Raw genomic sequence first — 22,002 nt, 5'->3', positions numbered from 1 at the left:
GTGCCGGCCGTGCCGTGCAGCGGGAGTCTTGTCCACCGGCTCGGCGGCTGACCGTCCCGCATACCGAGGGATCCGTCTGTCCGGAACTGCGGACTTGCATCCCGAACCCCTTGGCGGCTGTCGTGGGCGATGTGTTTGCTAGCCGCACTGAAGTCCGCATTCGACATGGGCTGATCGGGGACGGCGATCCGACCCCACGGGTGACCGGTCACAAGCGGCGTGGGAGCCAGTTGTGCTGTGCACAGGGAGGCTTCGTCCGCCGGCTCGAGGGCAGACTGTTCTACAGACCAAGTGATCAGTCTGTCAGGAGCAGTGGCCATCCGTCCCGAAGCCCTTGGCTGCGGTCCTGGGCGACTTGTGTGCTAGCTGCACGGTGGTCCAGGCCCCGTCACGGGCGGATCGGGGACGGCGATCCGACAGCACTGGTGAGCGGTCACAAACCGTGTGGGTGCCGGCCGTGCCATGCACAAGGAGGCTTCGGCCGTGGGCTGGGTGGCTGACCGTCCCGCATACCGGGGGATCAGTCTGTCCGGAGCGGCGGCCGTTCCTCTTGAACCACTAGGCTCCGGTCCTGCGTGACGTGTGTGCAAGCTGCACGGGGTTCCGTGTCCGTCACGGGCGGATCGGGGACTGCGATCCGACCATACGGGTGACTTATCACAAGCAGTGGGTGCCGGCCGAGCCGTGCAGCGGTCGTCTTGTCCACCGGCTCGGGGGCTGATCGTCCCGCATACCGAGGGATCCGTCTGTCCGGAACTGCAAAATTGCATCCCGATCCCCTTGGCGGCTGTCCTGGGCGACGTGTGTGCTAGCCGCACTGAAGTCCGCATTCGACATGGGCTGATGGGGGAAGGCGATCCGACCCCACGGGTGACCGGTCACAAGCGGCGTGGGAGCCAGTTGTGCTGTGCACAGGGAGGCTTCGTCCGCCGGCTCGAGGGCAGACTGTTCTACAGACCACAGGATTAGTCTGTCAGGAGCAGTGGCCATCCGTCCCGAACCACTAAGCTCCTGTGCTGGGCGATGTGTGTGCTAGCTGCACGGTGGACCGGGCCCCGTCACGGGCGGATCGGGGACGGCGATCCGACAGCACTGGTGAGCGGTCACAAGCCGTGTGGGTGCCGGCCGTGCCATGCACAAGGAGGCTTCGGCCGTGGGCTGGGTGGCTGACCGTCCTGCATACCGGGGGATCAGTCTGTCAGGAGCGGTGCCAATTCGTCCCTAACCCCTTGGCTCCAGTCCTGGGCGACTTGTGTGCTAGCCGTTCCGGGATACGGGTTGGACGGATCCGTTCCGGTCTCTGGATCGGGCGGATCGGGGACATCGATCCGACCACACGGGTGACTGGTCACAAGCAGTGGGTGCCGGCCGTGCCGTGCAGCGGTCGTCTTGTCCACCGGCTCGGCGGCTGACCGTCCCGCATACCGAGGGATCCGTCTGTCCGGAACTGCGGACTTGCATCCCGAACCCCTTGGCGGCTGTCGTGGGCGATGTGTTTGCTAGCCGCACTGAAGTCCGCATTCGACATGGGCTGATCGGGGACGGCGATCCGACCCCACGGGTGACCGGTCACAAGCGGCGTGGGAGCCAGTTGTGCTGTGCACAGGGAGGCTTCGTCCGCCGGCTCGAGGGCAGACTGTTCTACAGACCAAGTGATCAGTCTGTCAGGAGCAGTGGCCATCCGTCCCGAAGCCCTTGGCTGCGGTCCTGGGCGACTTGTGTGCTAGCTGCACGGTGGTCCAGGCCCCGTCACGGGCGGATCGGGGACGGCGATCCGACAGCACTGGTGAGCGGTCACAAACCGTGTGGGTGCCGGCTGTGCCATGCACAAGGAGGCTTCGGCCGTGGGCTGGGTGGCTGACCGTCCCGCATACCGGGGGATCAGTCTGTCCGGAGCGGCGGCCGTTCCTCTTGAACCACTAGGCTCCGGTCCTGCGTGACGTGTGTGCAAGCTGCACGGGGTTCCGGGTCCGTCACGGGCGGATCGGGGACTGCGATCCGACCATACGGGTGACTTATCACAAGCAGTGGGTGCCGGCCGAGCCGTGCAGCGGTCGTCTTGTCCACCGGCTCGGGGGCTGATCGTCCCGCATACCGAGGGATCCGTCTGTCCGGAACTGCAAAATTGCATCCCGATCCCCTTGGCGGCTGTCCTGGGCGACGTGTGTGCTAGCCGCACTGAAGTCCGCATTCGACATGGGCTGATGGGGGAAGGCGATCCGACCCCACGGGTGACCGGTCACAAGCGGCGTGGGAGCCAGTTGTGCTGTGCACAGGGAGGCTTCGTCCGCCGGCTCGAGGGCAGACTGTTCTACAGACCACAGGATTAGTCTGTCAGGAGCAGTGGCCATCCGTCCCGAACCACTAACCTCCTGTGCTGGGCGATGTGTGTGCTAGCTGCACGGTGGTCCGGGCCCCGTCACGGGCGGATCGGGGACGGCGATCCGACAGCACTGGTGAGCGGTCACAAGCCGTGTGGGTGCCGGCCGTGCCATGCACAAGGAGGCTTCGGCCGTGGGCTGGGTGGCTGACCGTCCTGCATACCGGGGGATCAGTCTGTCAGGAGCGGCGCCAATTCGTCCCTAACACCTTGGCTCCGGTCCTGGGCGACTTGTGTGCTAGCCGTTCCAGGGTCCGAGTTGGACGGATCCGTTCCGGGCTCCGGATCCTGGATCGGGCGGATCGGAGACATCGATCCGACGACAGCGGTCACAAGCAGTGGGTGCCGGCCATGCTGTTCATCGGGTCGCTTTCCACTGGATCGGGTCTGACCGTGCCGCATACCGGGGGATCAGTCTGTCCGGAGCGGCGGCCGTTCCTCTTGAACCACTAGGCTCCGGTACTGGGTGACGTGTGTGCTAGCTGAACGAGGGTCACAAGCAGTGTGTGCCGGCCGTTCCGTGCAGCGGGAGTCTTGTCCACCGGCTCGGCGGCTGACCTTCCCGCATACCGAGGGATCAGTCTGTCCGGAGCGGCGGTCGTTCCTCTTGAACCACTAGGCTCCGGTCCTGCGTGAGGTGTGTGCAAGCTGCACGGGGATCCGGGTCCGTCACGGGCTGATCGGGGACGACGATCCGACCACACGGGTGACTGGTCACAAGCAGTGGGTGCCGGCCGTGCCTTGCAGCGGGGGTCTTGTCCATCGGCTCGGCGGCTGACCGTCCCGCATACCGAGGGATCAGTCTGTCCGGAACTGCGGACTTGCATCCCGAACCCCTTGGCGGCTGTCGTGGGCGATGTGTTTGCTAGCCGCACTGAAGTCCGCATTCGACATGGACTGATCGGGGACGGCGATCCGACCCCACGGGTGACCGGTCACAAGCGGCGTGGGAGCCAGTTGTGCTGTGCACAGGGAGGCTTCGTCCGCCGGCTCGAGGGCAGACTGTTCTACAGACCACAGGATTAGTCTGTCAGGAGCAGTGGCCATGCGTCCCGAACCACTAAGCTCCTGTGCTGGGCGATGTGTGTGCTAGCTGCACGGTGGTCCGGGCCCCGTCACGGGCGGATCGGGGACGGCGATCCGACAGCACTGGTGAGCGGTCACAAACCGTGTGGGTGCCGGCCGTGCCATGCACAAGGAGGCTTCGGCCGTGGGCTGGGTGGCTGACCGTCCTGCATACCGGGGGATCAGTCTGTCCGGAGCGGCGGCCGTTCCTCTTGAACCACTAGGCTCCGGTCCTGCGTGACGTGTGTGCTACCTGCACGGGGGTCCTGGTCCGTCACGGGCGGATCAGGGACGACGATCCGACCACACGGGTGACTGGTCACAAGCAGTGGGTGCCGGCCGTGCCGTGCAGCGGTCGTCTTGTCCACCGGCTCGGGGGCTGACCGTCCCGCATACCGAGGGATCCGTCTGTGCGGAACTGCGGACTTGCATCCCGAACCCCGTGGCGGCTGTCGTGGGCGATGTGTTTGCTAGCCGCACTGAAGTCCGCATTCGACATGGACTGATCGGGGACGGCGATCCGACCCCACGGGTGACCGGTCACAAGCGGCGTGGGAGCCAGTTGTGCTGTGCACAGGGAGGCTTCGTCCGCCGGCTCGAGGGCAGACTGTTTTACAGACCACAGGATTAGTCTGTCAGGAGCAGTGGCCATCCGTCCCGAACCACTAAGCTCCTGTGCTGGGCGATGTGTGTGCTAGCTGCACGGTGGTCCGGGCCCCGTCACGGGCGGATCGGGGACGGCGATCCGGCAGCACTGGTGAGCGGTCACAAGCCGTGTGGGTGCCGGCCGTGCCATGCACAAGGAGGCTTCGGCCGTGGGCTGGGTGGCTGACCGTCCTGCATACCGGGGGATCAGTCTGTCAGGAGCGGCGCCAATTCGTCCCTAACACCTTGGCTCCGGTCCTGGGCGACTTGTGTGCTAGCTGTTCCGGGGTCCGAGTTGGACGGATCCGTTCCGGGCTCCGGATCCTGGATCGGGCGGATCGGAGACATCGATCCGACGACAGCGGTCACAAGCAATGGGTGCCGGCCATGCTGTTCATCGGGTCGCTTTCCACCGGATCGGGTCTGACCGTGCCGCATACCGGGGGATCAGTCTGTCCGGAGCGGCGGCCGTTCCTCTTGAACCACTAGGCTCCGGTCCTGGGTGACGTGTGTGCTAGCTGCACGAGGGTCACAAGCAGTGTGTGCCGGCCGTTCCGTGCAGCGGGAGTCTTGTCCACCGGCTCGGCGGCTGACCTTCCCGCATACTGAGGGATCAGTCTGTCCGGAGCGGCGGCCGTTCCTCTTGAACCACTAGGCTCCGGTCCTGCGTGAGGTGTGTGCAAGCTGCACGGGGATCCGGGTCCGTCACGGGCTGATCGGGGACGACGATCCTACCACACGGGTGACTGGTCACAAGCGGAGTGAGAGCCGGCCGTGCTGTGCACAGTGTAGCTTCGTCCGCCGGCTCGAGGGCAGACTGTTCTACAGACCAAGTGATCAGTCTGTCAGGAGCAGTGGCCATCCGTCCCGAAGCCCTTGGCTGCGGTCCTGGGCGACTTGTGTGCTAGCTGCACGGTGGTCCAGGCCCCGTCACGGGCGGATCGGGGACGGCGATCCGACAGCACTGGTGAGCGGTCACAAGCCGTGTGGGTGCCGGCCGTGCCATGCACAAGGAGGCTTCGGCCGTGGGCTGGGTGGCTGACCGTCCTGCATACCGGGGGATCAGTCTGTCAGGAGCGGTGCCAATTCGTCCCTAACACCTTGGCTCCGGTCCTGGGCGACTTGTGTGCTAGCCGTTCCGGGGTCCGGGTTGGACGGATCCGTTCCGGGCTCTGGATCGGGCGGATCGGGGACATCGATCCGACGACAGTGGTCACAAGCAGTGGGTGCCGGCCATGCTGTTCATCGGGTCGCTTTTCCACCGGATCGGAAAATGACCGTCCCGCATACCGGGGGATCAGTCTGTCCGGAGCGGCGGCCGTTCCTCTTGAACCACTAGGCTCCGGTCCTGCGTGACGTGTGTGCAAGCTGCACGGGGGTCCGGGTCCGTCACGGGCGGATCGGGGACTGCGATCCGACCATACGGGTGACTTATCACAAGCAGTGGGTGCCGGCCGAGCCGTGCAGCGGTCGTCTTGTCCACCGGCTCGGCGGCTGATCGTCCCGCATACCGAGGGATCCGTCTGTCCGGAACTGCAAAATTGCATCCCGATCCCCTTGGCGGCTGTCGTGGGCGACGTGTGTGCTAGCCGCACTGAAGTCCGCATTCGACATGGGCTGATGGGGGAAGGCGATCCGACCCCACGGGTGACCGGTCACAAGCGGCGTGGGAGCCAGTTGTGCTGTGCACAGGGAGGCTTCGTCCGCCGGCTCGAGGGCAGACTGTTCTACAGACCACAGGATTAGTCTGTCAGGAGCAGTGGCCATCCGTCCCGAACCACTAAGCTCCTGTGCTGGGCGATGTGTGTGCTAGCTGCACGGTGGTCCGGGCCCCGTCACGGGCGGATCGGAGACGGCGATCCGACAGCACTGGTGAGCGGTCACAAGCCGTGTGGGTGCCGGCCGTGCCATGCACAAGGAGGCTTCGGCCGTGGGCTGGGTGGCTGACCGTCCTGCATACCGGGGGATCAGTCTGTCAGGAGCGGCGCCAATTCGTCCCTAACACCTTGGCTCCGGTCCTGGGCGACTTGTGTGCTAGCCGTTCCGGGGTCCGAGTTGGACGGATCCGTTCCGGGCTCCGGATCCTGGATCGGGCGGATCGGAGACATCGATCCGACGACAGCGGTCACAAGCAGTGGGTGCCGGCCATGCTGTTCATCGGGTCGCTTTCCACCGGATCGGGTCTGACCGTGCCGCATACCGGGGGATCAGTCTGTCCGGAGCGGCGGCCGTTCCTCTTGAACCACTAGGCTCCGGTACTGGGTGACGTGTGTGCTAGCTGAACGAGGGTCACAAGCAGTGTGTGCCGGCCGTTCCGTGCAGCGGGAGTCTTGTCCACCGGCTCGGCGGCTGACCTTCCCGCATACCGAGGGATCAGTCTGTCCGGAGCGGCGGTCGTTCCTCTTGAACCACTAGGCTCCGGTCCTGCGTGAGGTGTGTGCAAGCTGCACGGGGATCCGGGTCCGTCACGGGCTGATCGGGGACGACGATCCGACCACACGGGTGACTGGTCACAAGCAGTGGGTGCCGGCCGTGCCGTGCAGCGGGAGTCTTGTCCACCGGCTCGGCGGCTGACCGTCCCGCATACCGAGGGATCCGTCTGTCCGGAACTGCGGACTTGCATCCCGAACCCCTTGGCGGCTGTCGTGGGCGATGTGTTTGCTAGCCGCACTGAAGTCCGCATTCGACATGGGCTGATCGGGGACGGCGATCCGACCCCACGGGTGACCGGTCACAAGCGGCGTGGGAGCCACTTGTGCTGTGCACAGGGAGGCTTCGTCCGCCGGCTCGAGGGCAGACTGTTCTACAGACCACAGGATTAGTCTGTCAAGAGCAGTGGCCATCCGTCCCGAACCACTAAGCTCCTGTGCTGGGCGATGTGTGTGCTAGCTGCACGGTGGTCCGAACCCCGTCACGGGCAGATCGGGGACAGCGATCCGACAGAACTGGTGAGCGGTCACAAGCCGTGTGGGTGCCGGCCGTGCCATGCACAAGGAGGCTTCGGCCGTGGGCTGGGTGGCTGACCGTCCTGCATACCGGGGGATCAGTCTGTCCGGAGCGGCGGCCGTTCCTCTTGAACCACTAGGCTCCGGTCCTGCGTGACGTGTGTGCAAGCTGCACGGGGGTCCGGGTCCGTCACGGGCGGATCGGGGACGGCGATCCGACCATACGGGTGACTTATCACAAGCAGTGGGTGCCGGCCGAGCCGTGCAGCGGTCGTCTTGTCCACCGGCTCGGCGGCTGATCGTCCCGCATACCGAGGGATCCGTCTGTCCGGAACTGCAAAATTGCATCCCGATCCCCTTTTCGGCTGTCCTGGGCGACGTGTGTGCTAGCCGCACTGAAGTCCGCATTCGACATGGGCTGATCGGGGACGGCGATCCGACCCCACGGGTGACCGGTCACAAGCGGCGTGGGAGCCAGTTGTGCTGTGCACAGGGAGGCTTCGTCCGCCGGCTCGAGGGCAGACTGTTCTACAGACCACAGGATTAGTCTGTCAGGAGCAGTGGCCATCCGTCCCGAACCACTAAGCTCCTGTGCTGGGCGATGTGTGTGCTAGCTGCACGGTGGTCCGGGCCCCGTCACGGGCGGATCGGGGACGGCGATCTGACAGCACTGGTGAGCGGTCACAAGCCGTGTGGGTGCCGGCCGTGCCATGCACAAGGAGGCTTCGGCCGTGGGCTGGGTGGCTGACCGTCCTGCATACCGGGGGATCAGTCTGTCAGGAGCGGCGCCAATTCGTCCCTAACCCCTTGGCTCCGGTCCTGGGCGACTTGTGTGCTAGCCGTTCCGGGGTCCGAGTTGGACGGATCCGTTCCGGGCTCCAAATCCTGGATCGGGCGGATCGGAGACATCGATCCGACGACAGCGGTCACAAGCAGTGGGTGCCGGCCATGCTGTTCATCGGGTCGCTTTCCACCGGATCGGGTCTGACCGTGCCGCATACCGGGGGATCAGTCTGTCCGGAGCGGCGGCCGTTCCTCTTGAACCACTAGGCTCCGGTCCTGGGTGACGTGTGTGCTAGCTGCACGAGGGTCACAAGCAGTGTGTGCCGGCCGTTCCGTGCAGCGGGAGTCTTGTCCACCGGCTCGGCGGCTGACCTTCCCGCATACCGAGGGATCAGTCTGTCCGGAGCGGCGGCCGTTCCTCTTGAACCACTAGGCTCCGGTCCTGCGTGAGGTGTGTGCAAGCTGCACGGGGATCCGGGTCCGTCACGGGCTGATCGGGGACGACGATCCGACCACACGGGTGACTGGTCACAAGCGGAGTGAGAGCCGGCCGTGCTGTGCACAGTGTAGCTTCGTCCGCCGGCTCGAGGGCAGACTGTTTTACAGACCAGGGGATCAGTCTGTCAGGAGCAGTGGCCATCCGTCCCGAAGCCCTTGGCTGCGGTCCTGGGCGACTTGTGTGCTAGCTGCACGGTGGTCCGGGCCCCGTCACGGGCGGATCGGGGACGGCGATCCGACAGCACTGGTGAGCGGTCACAAGCCGTGTGGGTGCCGGCCGTGCCATGCACAAGGAGGCTTCGGCCGTGGGCTGGGTGGCTGACCGTCCTGCATACCGGGGGATCAGTCTGTCAGGAGCGGCGCCAATTCGTCCCTAACACCTTGGCTCCGGTCCTGGGCGACTTGTGTGCTAGCCGTTCCGGGGTCCGAGTTGGACGGATCCGTTCTGGGCTCCGGATCCTGGATCGGGCGGATCGGAGACATCGATCCGACGACAGCGGTCACAAGCAGTGGGTGCCGGCCATGCTGTTCATCGGGTCGCTTTCCACCGGATCGGGTCTTACCGTGCCGCATACCAGGGGATCAGTCTGTCCGGAGCGGCGGCCGTTCCTCTTGAACCACTAGGCTCCGGTCCTGGGTGACGTGTGTGCTAGCTGCACGAGGGTCACAAGCAGTGTGTGCCGGCCGTTCCGTGCAGCGGGAGTCTTGTCCACCGGCTCGGCGGCTGACCTTCCCGCATACCGAGGGATCCGTCTGTCCGGAGCGGCGGCCGTTCCTCTTGAACCACTAGGCTCCGGTCCTGCGTGACGTGTGTGCAAGCTGCACGGGGATCCGGGTCCATCACGGGCTGATCGGGGACGACGATCCGACCACACGGGTGACTGGTCACAAGCGGAGTGAGAGCCGGCCGTGCTGTGCACAGTGTAGCTTCGTCCGCCGGCTCGAGGGCAGACTGTTTTACAGACCAGGGGATCAGTCTGTCAGGAGCAGTGGCCATCCGTCCCGAAGCCCTTGGCTGCGGTCCTGGGCGACTTGTGTGCTAGCTGCACGGTGGTCCGGGCCCCGTCACGGGCAGATCGGGGACGGCGATCCGACAGCACTGGTGAGCGGTCACAAGCCATGTGGGTGCCGGCCGTGCCATGCACAAGGAGGCTTCGGCCGTGGGCTGGGTGGCTGACCGTCCTGCATACCGGGGGATCAGTCTGTCAGGAGCGGTGCCAATTCGTCCCTAACCCCTTGGCTCCGGTCCTGGGCGACTTGTGTGCTAGCCGTTCCGGGATACGGGTTGGACGGATCCGTTCCGGGCTCTGGATCGGGCGGATCGGGGACATCGATCCGACCACACGGGTGACTGGTCACAAGCAGTGGGTGCCGGCCGTGCCGTGCAGCGGTCGTCTTGTCCACCGGCTCGGCGGCTGACCGTCCCGCATACCGAGGGATCCGTCTGTCCGCAACTGCGGACTTGCATCCCGAACCCCTTGGCGGCTGTCGTGGGCGATGTGTTTGCTAGCCGCACTGAAGTCCGCATTCGACATGGGCTGATCGGGGACGGCGATCCGACCCCACGGGTGACCGGTCACAAGCGGCGTGGGAGCCACTTGTGCTGTGCACAGGGAGGCTTCGTCCGCCGGCTCGAGGGCAGACTGTTCTACAGACCAAGTGATCAGTCTGTCAGGAGCAGTGGCCATCCGTCCCGAAGCCCTTGGCTGCGGTCCTGGGCGACTTGTGTGCTAGCTGCACGGTGGTCCAGGCCCCGTCACGGGCGGATCGGGGACGGCGATCCGACAGCACTGGTGAGCGGTCACAAGCCGTGTGGGTGCCGGCCGTGCCATGCACAAGGAGGCTTCGGCCGTGGGCTGGGTGGCTGACCGTCCTGCATACCGGGGGATCAGTCTGTCCGGAGCGGCGGCCGTTCCTCTTGAACCACTAGGCTCCGGTCCTGCGTGACGTGTGTGCAAGCTGCACGGGGGTCCGGGTCCGTCACGGGCGGATCGGGGACGGCGATCCGACCATACGGGTGACTTATCACAAGCAGTGGGTGCCGGCCGAGCCGTGCAGCGGTCGTCTTGTCCACCGGCTCGGGGGCTGATCGTCCCGCATACCGAGGGATCCGTCTGTCCGGAACTGCGGACTTGCATCCCGAACCCCTTGGCGGCTCTCGTGGGTGACGTGTGTGCTAGCCGCACTGAAGTCCGCATTCGACATGGGCTGATGGGGGAAGGCGATCCGACCCCACGGGTGACCGGTCACAAGCGGCGTGGGAGCCAGTTGTGCTGTGCACAGGGAGGCTTCGTCCGCCGGCTCGAGGGCAGACTGTTCTACAGACCACAGGATTAGTCTGTCAGGAGCAGTGGCCATCCGTCCCGAACCACTAAGCTCCTGTGCTGGGCGATGTGTGTGCTAGCTGCACGGTGGTCCGGACCCCGTCACGGGCAGATCGGGGACGGCGATCAGACAGCACTGGTGAGCGGTCACAAGCCGTGTGGGTGCCGGCCGTGCCATGCACAAGGAGGCTTCGGCCGTGGGCTGGGTGGCTGACCGTCCTGCATACCGGGGGATCAGTCTGTCAGGAGCGGCGCCAATTCGTCCCTAACACCTTGGCTCCGGTCCTGGGCGACTTGTGTGCTAGCCGTTCCAGGGTCCGAGTTGGACGGATCCGTTCCGGGCTCCGGATCCTGGATCGGGCGGATCGGAGACATCGATCCGACGACAGCGGTCACAAGCAGTGGGTGCCGGCCATGCTGTTCATCGGGTCGCTTTCCACCGGATCGGGTCTGACCGTGCCGCATACCAGGGGATCAGTCTGTCCGGAGCGGCGGCCGTTCCTCTTGAACCACTAGGCTCCGGTCCTGGGTGACGTGTGTGCTAGCTGCACGAGGGTCACAAGCAGTGTGTGCCGGCCGTTCCGTGCAGCGGGAGTCTTGTCCACCGGCTCGGCGGCTGACCTTCCCGCATACCGAGGGATCCGTCTGTCCGGAGCGGCGGCCGTTCCTCTTGAACCACTAGGCTCCGGTCCTGCGTGAGGTGTGTGCAAGCTGCACGGGGATCCGGGTCCGTCACGGGCTGATCGGGGACGACGATCCGACCACACGGGTGACTGGTCACAAGCGGAGTGAGAGCCGGCCGTGCTGTGCACAGTGTAGCTTCGTCCGCCGGCTCGAGGGCAGACTGTTTTACAGACCAGGGGATCAGTCTGTCAGGAGCAGTGGCCATCCGTCCCGAAGCCCTTGGCTGCGGTCCTGGGCGACTTGTGTTCTAGCTGCACGGTGGTCCGGGCCCCGTCACGGGCGGATCGGGGACGGCGATCCGACAGCACTGGTGAGCGGTCACAAGCCGTGTGGGTGCCGGCCGTGCCATGCACAAGGAGGCTTCGGCCGTGGGCTGGGTGGCTGACCGTCCTGCATACCGGGGGATCAGTCTGTCAGGAGCGGCGCCAATTCGTCCCTAACCCCTTGGCTCCGGTCCTGGGCGACTTGTGTGCTAGCCGTTCCGGGATACGGGTTGGACGGATCCGTTCCGGGCTCTGGATCGGGCGGATCGGGGACATCGATCCGACCACACGGGTGACTGGTCACAAGCAGTGGGTGCCGGCCGTGCCGTGCAGCGGGAGTCTTGTCCACCGGCTCGGCGGCTGACCGTCCCGCATACCGAGGGATCCGTCTGTCCGGAACTGCGGACTTGCATCCCGAACCCCTTGGCGGCTGTCGTGGGCGATGTGTTTGCTAGCCGCACTGAAGTCCGCATTCGACATGGGCTGATCGGGGACGGCGATCCGACCACACGGGTGACCGATCACAAGCGGCGTGGGAGCCACTTGTGCTGTGCACAGGGAGGCTTCGTCCGCCGGCTCGAGGGCAGACTGTTCTACAGACCAAGTGATCAGTCTGTCAGGAGCAGTGGCCATCCGTCCCGAAGCCCTTGGCTGCGGTCCTGGGCGACTTGTGTGCTAGCTGCACGGTGGTCCGGGCCCCGTCACGGGCGGATCGGGGACGGCGATCCGACAGCACTGGTGAGCGGTCACAAGCCGTGTGGGTGCCGGCCGTGCCATGCACAAGGAGGCTTCGGCATTGGGCTGGGTGGCTGACCGTCCTGCATACCGGGGGATCAGTCTGTCCGGAGCGGCGGCCGTTCCTCTTGAACCACTAGGCTCCGGTCCTGCGTGACGTGTGTGCAAGCTGCACGGGGGTCCGGGTCCGTCACGGGCGGATCGGGGACGGCGATCCGACCATACGGGTGACTTATCACAAGCAGTGGGTGCCGGCCGAGCCGTGCAGCGGTCGTCTTGTCCACCGGCTCGGGGGCTGATCGTCCCGCATACCGAGGGATCAGTCTGTGCGGAACTGCGGACTTGCATCCCGAACCCCTTGGCGGCTCTCGTGGGTGACGTGTGTGCTAGCCGCACTGAAGTCCGCATTCGACATGGGCTGATGGGGGAAGGCGATCCGACCCCACGGGTGACCTGTCACAAGCGGCGTGGGAGCCAGTTGTGCTGTGCACAGGGAGGCTTCGTCCGCCGGCTCGAGGGCAGACTGTTCTACAGACCACAGGATTAGTCTGTCAGGATCAGTGGCCATCCGTCCCGAACCACTAAGCTCCTGTGCTGGGCGATGTGTGTGCTAGCTGCACGGTGGTCCGGACCCCGTCACGGGCAGATCGGGGACGGCGATCAGACAGAACTGGTGAGCGGTCACAAGCCGTGTGGGTGCCGGCCGTGCCATGCACAAGGAGGCTTCGGCCGTGGGCTGGGTGGCTGACCGTCCTGCATACCGGGGGATCAGTCTGTCCGGAGCGGCGGCCGTTCCTCTTGAACCACTAGGCTCCGGTCCTGTGTGACGTGTGTGCAAGCTGCACGGGGGTCCGGGTCCGTCACGGGCGGATCGGGGACGGTGATCCGACCATACGGGTGACTTATCACAAGCAGTGGGTGCCGGCTGAGCCGTGCAGCGGTCGTTTTGTCCACCGGCTCGGGGGCTGATCGTCCCGCATACCGAGGGATCCGTCTGTCCGGAACTGCAAAATTGCATCCCGATCCCCTTGGCGGCTGTCGTGGGCGACGTGTGTGCTAGCCGCACTGAAGTCCGCATTCGACATGGGCTGATGGGGGAAGGCGATCCGACCCCACGGGTGACCGGTCACAAGCGGCGTGGGAGCCAGTTGTGCTGTGCACAGGGAGGCTTCGTCCGCCGGCTCGAGGGCAGACTGTTCTACAGACCACAGGATTAGTATGTCAGGAGCAGTGGCCATCCGTCCCGAACCACTAAGCTCCTGTGCTGGGCGATGTGTGTGCTAGCTGCACGGTGGTCCGGGCCCCGTCACGGGCGGATCGGGGACGGCGATCCGACAGCACTGGTGAGCGGTCACAAGCCGTGTGGGTGCCGGCCGTACCATGCACAAGGAGGCTTCGGCCGTGGGCTGGGTGGCTGACCGTCCTGCATACCGGGGGATCAGTCTGTCAGGAGCGGCGCCAATTCGTCCCTAACACCTTGGCTCCGGTCCTGGGCGACTTGTGTGCTAGCCGTTCCGGGGTCCGAGTTGGACGGATCCGTTCCGGGCTCCGGATCCTGGATCGGGCGGATCGGAGACATCGATCCGACGACAGTGGTCACAAGCAGTGGGTGTCGGCCATGCTGTTCATCGGGTCGCTTTCCATCGGATCCGGTCTGACCGTGCCGCATACCGGGGGATCAGTCTGTCCGGAGCGGCGGCCGTTCCTCTTGAACCACTAGGCTCCGGTTCTGGGTGACGTGTGTGCTAGCTGCACGAGGGTCACAAGCAGTGTGTGCCGGCCGTTCCGTGCAGCGGGAGTCTTGTCCACCGGCTCGGCGGCTGACCTTCCCGCATACCGAGGGATCCGTCTGTCCGGAGCGGCGGCCGTTCCTCTTGAACCACTAGGCTCCGGTCCTGCGTGACGTGTGTGCAAGCTGCACGGGGATCCGGGTCCATCACGGGCTGATCGGGGACGACGATCCGACCACACGGGTGACTGGTCACAAGCGGAGTGAGAGCCGGCCGTGCTGTGCACAGTGTAGCTTCGTCCGCCGGCTCGAGGGCAGACTGTTTTACAGACCAGGGGATCAGTCTGTCAGGAGCAGTGGCCATCCGTCCCGAAGCCCTTGGCTGCGGTCCTGGGCGACTTGTGTGCTAGCTGCACGGTGGTCCGGGCCCCGTCACGGGCAGATCGGGGACGGCGATCCGACAGCACTGGTGAGCGGTCACAAGCCGTGTGGGTGCCGGCCGTGCCATGCACAAGGAGGCTTCGGCCGTGGGCTGGGTGGCTGACCGTCCTGCATACCGGGGGATCAGTCTGTCAGGAGCGGTGCCAATTCGTCCCTAACCCCTTGGCTCCGGTCCTGGGCGACTTGTGTGCTAGCCGTTCCGGGATACGGGTTGGACGGATCCGTTCCGGGCTCTGGATCGGGCGGATCGGGGACATCGATCCGACCACACGGGTGACTGGTCACAAGCAGTGGGTGCCGGCCGTGCCGTGCAGCGGGAGTCTTGTCCACCGGCTCGGCGGCTGACCGTCCCGCATACCGAGGGATCCGTCTGTCCGCAACTGCGGACTTGCATCCCGAACCCCTTGGCGGCTGTCGTGGGCGATGTGTTTGCTAGCCGCACTGAAGTCCACATTCGACATGGGCTGATCGGGGACGGCGATCCGACCCCACGGGTGACCGGTCACAAGCGGCGTGGGAGCCACTTGTGCTGTGCACAGGGAGGCTTCGTCCGCCGGCTCGAGGGCAGACTGTTCTACAGACCAAGTGATCAGTCTGTCAGGAGCAGTGGCCATCCGTCCCGAAGCCCTTGGCTGCGGTCCTGGGCGACTTGTGTGCTAGCTGCACGGTGGTCCAGGCCCCGTCACGGGCGGATCGGGGACGGCGATCCGACAGCACTGGTGAGCGGTCACAAGCCGTGTGGGTGCCGGCCGTGCCATGCACAAGGAGGCTTCGGCCGTGGGCTGGGTGGCTGACCGTCCTGCATACCGGGGGATCAGTCTGTCCGGAGCGGCGGCCGTTCCTCTTGAACCACTAGGCTCCGGTCCTGCGTGACGTGTGTGCAAGCTGCACGGGGGTCCGGGTCCGTCACGGGCGGATCGGGGACGGCGATCCGACCATACGGGTGACTTATCACAAGCAGTGGGTGCCGGCCGAGCCGTGCAGCGGTCGTCTTGTCCACCGGCTCGGGGGCTGATCGTCCCGCATACCGAGGGATCCGTCTGTCCGGAACTGCGGACTTGCATCCCGAACCCCTTGGCGGCTCTCGTGGGTGACGTGTGTGCTAGCCGCACTGAAGTCCGCATTCGACATGGGCTGATGGGGGAAGGCGATCCGACCCCACGGGTGACCGGTCACAAGCGGCGTGGGAGCCACTTGTGCTGTGCACAGGGAGGCTTCGTCCGCCGGCTCGAGGGCAGACTGTTCTACAGACCACAGGATTAGTCTGTCAGGAGCAGTGGCCATCCGTCCCGAACCACTAAGCTCCTGTGCTGGGCGATGTGTGTGCTAGCTGCACGGTGGTCCGGACCCCGTCACGGGCAGATCGGGGACGGCGATCAGACAGCACTGGTGAGCGGTCACAAGCCGTGTGGGTGCCGGCCGTGCCATGCACAAGGAGGCTTCGGCCGTGGGCTGGGTGGCTGACCGTCCTGCATACCGGGGGATCAGTCTGTCAGGAGCGGCGCCAATTCGTCCCTAACACCTTGGCTCCGGTCCTGGGCGACTTGTGTGCTAGCCGTTCCAGGGTCCGAGTTGGACGGATCCGTTCCGGGCTCCGGATCCTGGATCGGGCGGATCGGAGACATCGATCCGACGACAGCGGTCACAAGCAGTGGGTGCCGGCCATGCTGTTCATCGGGTCGCTTTCCACCGGATCGGGTCTGACCGTGCCGCATACCAGGGGATCAGTCTGTCCGGAGCGGCGGCCGTTCCTCTTGAACCACTAGGCTCCGGTCCTGGGTGACGTGTGTGCTAGCTGCACGAGGGTCACAAGCAGTGTGTGCCGGCCGTTCCGTGCAGCGGGAGTCTTGTCCACCGGCTCGGCGGCTGACCTTCCCGCATACCGAGGGATCCGTCTGTCCGGAGCGGCGGCCGTTCCTCTTGAACCACTAGGCTCCGGTCCTGCGTGAGGTGTGTGCAAGCTGCACGGGGATCCGGGTCCGTCACGGGCTGATCGGGGACGACGATCCGACCACACGGGTGACTGGTCACAAGCGGAGTGAGAGCCGGCCGTGCTGTGCACAGTGTAGCTTCGTCCGCCGGCTCGAGGGCAGACTGTTTTACAGACCAGGGGATCAGTCTGTCAGGAGCAGTGGCCATCCGTCCCGAAGCCCTTGGCTGCGGTCCTGGGCGACTTGTGTTCTAGCTGCACGGTGGTCCGGGCCCCGTCACGGGCGGATCGGGGACGGCGATCCGACAGCACTGGTGAGCGGTCACAAGCCGTGTGGGTGCCGGCCGTGCCATGCACAAGGAGGCTTCGGCCGTGGGCTGGGTGGCTGACCGTCCTGCATACCGGGGGATCAGTCTGTCAGGAGCGGTGCCAATTCGTCCCTAACCCCTTGGCTCCGGTCCTGGGCGACTTGTGTGCTAGCCGTTCCGGGATACGGGTTGGACGGATCCGTTCCGGGCTCTGGATCGGGCGGATCGGGGACATCGATCCGACCACACGGGTGACTGGTCACAAGCAGTGGGTGCCGGCCGTGCCGTGCAGCGGTCGTCTTGTCCACCGGCTCGGCGGCTGACCGTCCCGCATACCGAGGGATCCGTCTGTCCGGAACTGCGGACTTGCATCCCGAACCCCTTGGCGGCTGTCGTGGGCGATGTGTTTGCTAGCCGCACTGAAGTCCGCATTCGACATGGGCTGATCGGGGACGGCGATCCGACCACACGGGTGACCGATCACAAGCGGCGTGGGAGCCACTTGTGCTGTGCACAGGGAGGCTTCGTCCGCCGGCTCGAGGGCAGACTGTTCTACAGACCAAGTGATCAGTCTGTCAGGAGCAGTGGCCATCCGTCCCGAAGCCCTTGGCTGCGGTCCTGGGCGACTTGTGTGCTAGCTGCACGGTGGTCCAGGCCCCGTCACGGGCGGATCGGGGACGGCGATCCGACAGCACTGGTGAGCGGTCACAAGCCGTGTGGGTGCCGGCCGTGCCATGCACAAGGAGGCTTCGGCCGTGGGCTGGGTGGCTGACCGTCCTGCATACCGGGGGATCAGTCTGTCCGGAGCGGCGGCCGTTCCTCTTGAACCACTAGGCTCCGGTCCTGCGTGACGTGTGTGCAAGCTGCACGGGGGTCCGGGTCCGTCACGGGCGGATCGGGGACGGCGATCCGACCATACGGGTGACTTATCACAAGCAGTGGGTGCCGGCCGAGCCGTGCAGCGGTCGTCTTGTCCACCGGCTCGGGGGCTGATCGTCCCGCATACCGAGGGATCAGTCTGTGCGGAACTGCGGACTTGCATCCCGAACCCCTTGGCGGCTCTCGTGGGTGACGTGTGTGCTAGCCGCACTGAAGTCCGCATTCGACATGGGCTGATGGGGGAAGGCGATCCGACCCCACGGGTGACCTGTCACAAGCGGCGTGGGAGCCAGTTGTGCTGTGCACAGGGAGGCTTCGTCCGCCGGCTCGAGGGCAGACTGTTCTACAGACCACAGGATTAGTCTGTCAGGATCAGTGGCCATCCGTCCCGAACCACTAAGCTCCTGTGCTGGGCGATGTGTGTGCTAGCTGCACGGTGGTCCGGACCCCGTCACGGGCAGATCGGGGACGGCGATCAGACAGAACTGGTGAGCGGTCACAAGCCGTGTGGGTGCCGGCCGTGCCATGCACAAGGAGGCTTCGGCCGTGGGCTGGGTGGCTGACCGTCCTGCATACCGGGGGATCAGTCTGTCCGGAGCGGCGGCCGTTCCTCTTGAACCACTAGGCTCCGGTCCTGTGTGACGTGTGTGCAAGCTGCACGGGGGTCCGGGTCCGTCACGGGCGGATCGGGGACGGTGATCCGACCATACGGGTGACTTATCACAAGCAGTGGGTGCCGGCTGAGCCGTGCAGCGGTCGTTTTGTCCACCGGCTCGGGGGCTGATCGTCCCGCATACCGAGGGATCCGTCTGTCCGGAACTGCAAAATTGCATCCCGATCCCCTTGGCGGCTGTCGTGGGCGACGTGTGTGCTAGCCGCACTGAAGTCCGCATTCGACATGGGCTGATGGGGGAAGGCGATCCGACCCCACGGGTGACCGGTCACAAGCGGCGTGGGAGCCAGTTGTGCTGTGCACAGGGAGGCTTCGTCCGCCGGCTCGAGGGCAGACTGTTCTACAGACCACAGGATTAGTATGTCAGGAGCAGTGGCCATCCGTCCCGAACCACTAAGCTCCTGTGCTGGGCGATGTGTGTGCTAGCTGCACGGTGGTCCGGGCCCCGTCACGGGCGGATCGGGGACGGCGATCCGACAGCACTGGTGAGCGGTCACAAGCCGTGTGGGTGCCGGCCGTACCATGCACAAGGAGGCTTCGGCCGTGGGCTGGGTGGCTGACCGTCCTGCATACCGGGGGATCAGTCTGTCAGGAGCGGCGCCAATTCGTCCCTAACACCTTGGCTCCGGTCCTGGGCGACTTGTGTGCTAGCCGTTCCGGGGTCCGAGTTGGACGGATCCGTTCCGGGCTCCGGATCCTGGATCGGGCGGATCGGAGACATCGATCCGACGACAGTGGTCACAAGCAGTGGGTGTCGGCCATGCTGTTCATCGGGTCGCTTTCCATCGGATCCGGTCTGACCGTGCCGCATACCGGGGGATCAGTCTGTCCGGAGCGGCGGCCGTTCCTCTTGAACCACTAGGCTCCGGTTCTGGGTGACGTGTGTGCTAGCTGCACGAGGGTCACAAGCAGTGTGTGCCGGCCGTTCCGTGCAGCGGGAGTCTTGTCCACCGGCTCGGCGGCTGACCTTCCCGCATACCGAGGGATCCGTCTGTCCGGAGCGGCGGCCGTTCCTCTTGAACCACTAGGCTCCGGTCCTGCGTGACGTGTGTGCAAGCTGCACGGGGATCCGGGTCCATCACGGGCTGATCGGGGACGACGATCCGACCACACGGGTGACTGGTCACAAGCGGAGTGAGAGCCGGCCGTGCTGTGCACAGTGTAGCTTCGTCCGCCGGCTCGAGGGCAGACTGTTTTACAGACCAGGGGATCAGTCTGTCAGGAGCAGTGGCCATCCGTCCCGAAGCCCTTGGCTGCGGTCCTGGGCGACTTGTGTGCTAGCTGCACGGTGGTCCGGGCCCCGTCACGGGCAGATCGGGGACGGCGATCCGACAGCACTGGTGAGCGGTCACAAGCCGTGTGGGTGCCGGCCGTGCCATGCACAAGGAGGCTTCGGCCGTGGGCTGGGTGGCTGACCGTCCTGCATACCGGGGGATCAGTCTGTCAGGAGCGGTGCCAATTCGTCCCTAACCCCTTGGCTCCGGTCCTGGGCGACTTGTGTGCTAGCCGTTCCGGGATACGGGTTGGACGGATCCGTTCCGGGCTCTGGATCGGGCGGATCGGGGACATCGATCCGACCACACGGGTGACTGGTCACAAGCAGTGGGTGCCGGCCGTGCCGTGCAGCGGGAGTCTTGTCCACCGGCTCGGCGGCTGACCGTCCCGCATACCGAGGGATCCGTCTGTCCGCAACTGCGGACTTGCATCCCGAACCCCTTGGCGGCTGTCGTGGGCGATGTGTTTGCTAGCCGCACTGAAGTCCGCATTCGACATGGGCTGATCGGGGACGGCGATCCGACCACACGGGTGACCGGTCACAAGCGGCGTGGGAGCCACTTGTGCTGTGCACAGGGAGGCTTCGTCCGCCGGCTCGAGGGCAGACTGTTCTACAGACCAAGTGATCAGTCTGTCAGGAGCAGTGGCCATCCGTCCCGAAGCCCTTGGCTGCGGTCCTGGGCGACTTGTGTGCTAGCTGCACGGTGGTCCAGGCCCCGTCACGGGCGGATCGGGGACGGTGATCCGACCATACGGGTGACTTATCACAAGCAGTGGGTGCCGGCTGAGCCGTGCAGCGGTCGTTTTGTCCACCGGCTCGGGGGCTGATCGTCCCGCATACCGAGGGATCCGTCTGTCCGGAACTGCAAAATTGCATCCCGATCCCCTTGGCGGCTGTCGTGGGCGACGTGTGTGCTAGCCGCACTGAAGTCCGCATTCGACATGGGCTGATGGGGGAAGGCGATCCGACCCCACGGGTGACCGGTCACAAGCGGCGTGGGAGCCAGTTGTGCTGTGCACAGGGAGGCTTCGTCCGCCGGCTCGAGGGCAGACTGTTCTACAGACCACAGGATTAGTATGTCAGGAGCAGTGGCCATCCGTCCCGAACCACTAAGCTCCTGTGCTGGGCGATGTGTGTGCTAGCTGCACGGTGGTCCGGGCCCCGTCACGGGCGGATCGGGGACGGCGATCCGACAGCACTGGTGAGCGGTCACAAGCCGTGTGGGTGCCGGCCGTACCATGCACAAGGAGGCTTCGGCCGTGGGCTGGGTGGCTGACCGTCCTGCATACCGGGGGATCAGTCTGTCAGGAGCGGCGCCAATTCGTCCCTAACACCTTGGCTCCGGTCCTGGGCGACTTGTGTGCTAGCCGTTCCGGGGTCCGAGTTGGACGGATCCGTTCCGGGCTCCGGATCCTGGATCGGGCGGATCGGAGACATCGATCCGACGACAGTGGTCACAAGCAGTGGGTGTCGGCCATGCTGTTCATCGGGTCGCTTTCCATCGGATCCGGTCTGACCGTGCCGCATACCGGGGGATCAGTCTGTCCGGAGCGGCGGCCGTTCCTCTTGAACCACTAGGCTCCGGTTCTGGGTGACGTGTGTGCTAGCTGCACGAGGGTCACAAGCAGTGTGTGCCGGCCGTTCCGTGCAGCGGGAGTCTTGTCCACCGGCTCGGCGGCTGACCTTCCCGCATACCGAGGGATCCGTCTGTCCGGAGCGGCGGCCGTTCCTCTTGAACCACTAGGCTCCGGTCCTGCGTGACGTGTGTGCAAGCTGCACGGGGATCCGGGTCCATCACGGGCTGATCGGGGACGACGATCCGACCACACGGGTGACTGGTCACAAGCGGAGTGAGAGCCGGCCGTGCTGTGCACAGTGTAGCTTCGTCCGCCGGCTCGAGGGCAGACTGTTTTACAGACCAGGGGATCAGTCTGTCAGGAGCAGTGGCCATCCGTCCCGAAGCCCTTGGCTGCGGTCCTGGGCGACTTGTGTGCTAGCTGCACGGTGGTCCGGGCCCCGTCACGGGCAGATCGGGGACGGCGATCCGACAGCACTGGTGAGCGGTCACAAGCCGTGTGGGTGCCGGCCGTGCCATGCACAAGGAGGCTTCGGCCGTGGGCTGGGTGGCTGACCGTCCTGCATACCGGGGGATCAGTCTGTCAGGAGCGGTGCCAATTCGTCCCTAAACCCTTGGCTCCGGTCCTGGGCGACTTGTGTGCTAGCCGTTCCGGGATACGGGTTGGACGGATCCGTTCCGGGCTCTGGATCGGGCGGATCGGGGACATCGATCCGACCACACGGGTGACTGGTCACAAGCAGTGGGTGCCGGCCGTGCCGTGCAGCGGGAGTCTTGTCCACCGGCTCGGCGGCTGACCGTCCCGCATACCGAGGGATCCGTCTGTCCGCAACTGCGGACTTGCATCCCGAACCCCTTGGCGGCTGTC

The sequence above is a fragment of the Aythya ferina genome, assembly GCF_964211825.1.
Source record: "Aythya ferina genome assembly, chromosome: 2".
Classification (NCBI taxonomy): domain Eukaryota; kingdom Metazoa; phylum Chordata; class Aves; order Anseriformes; family Anatidae; genus Aythya; species Aythya ferina.
Note: the sequence above shows the minus strand (reverse complement) of the source record.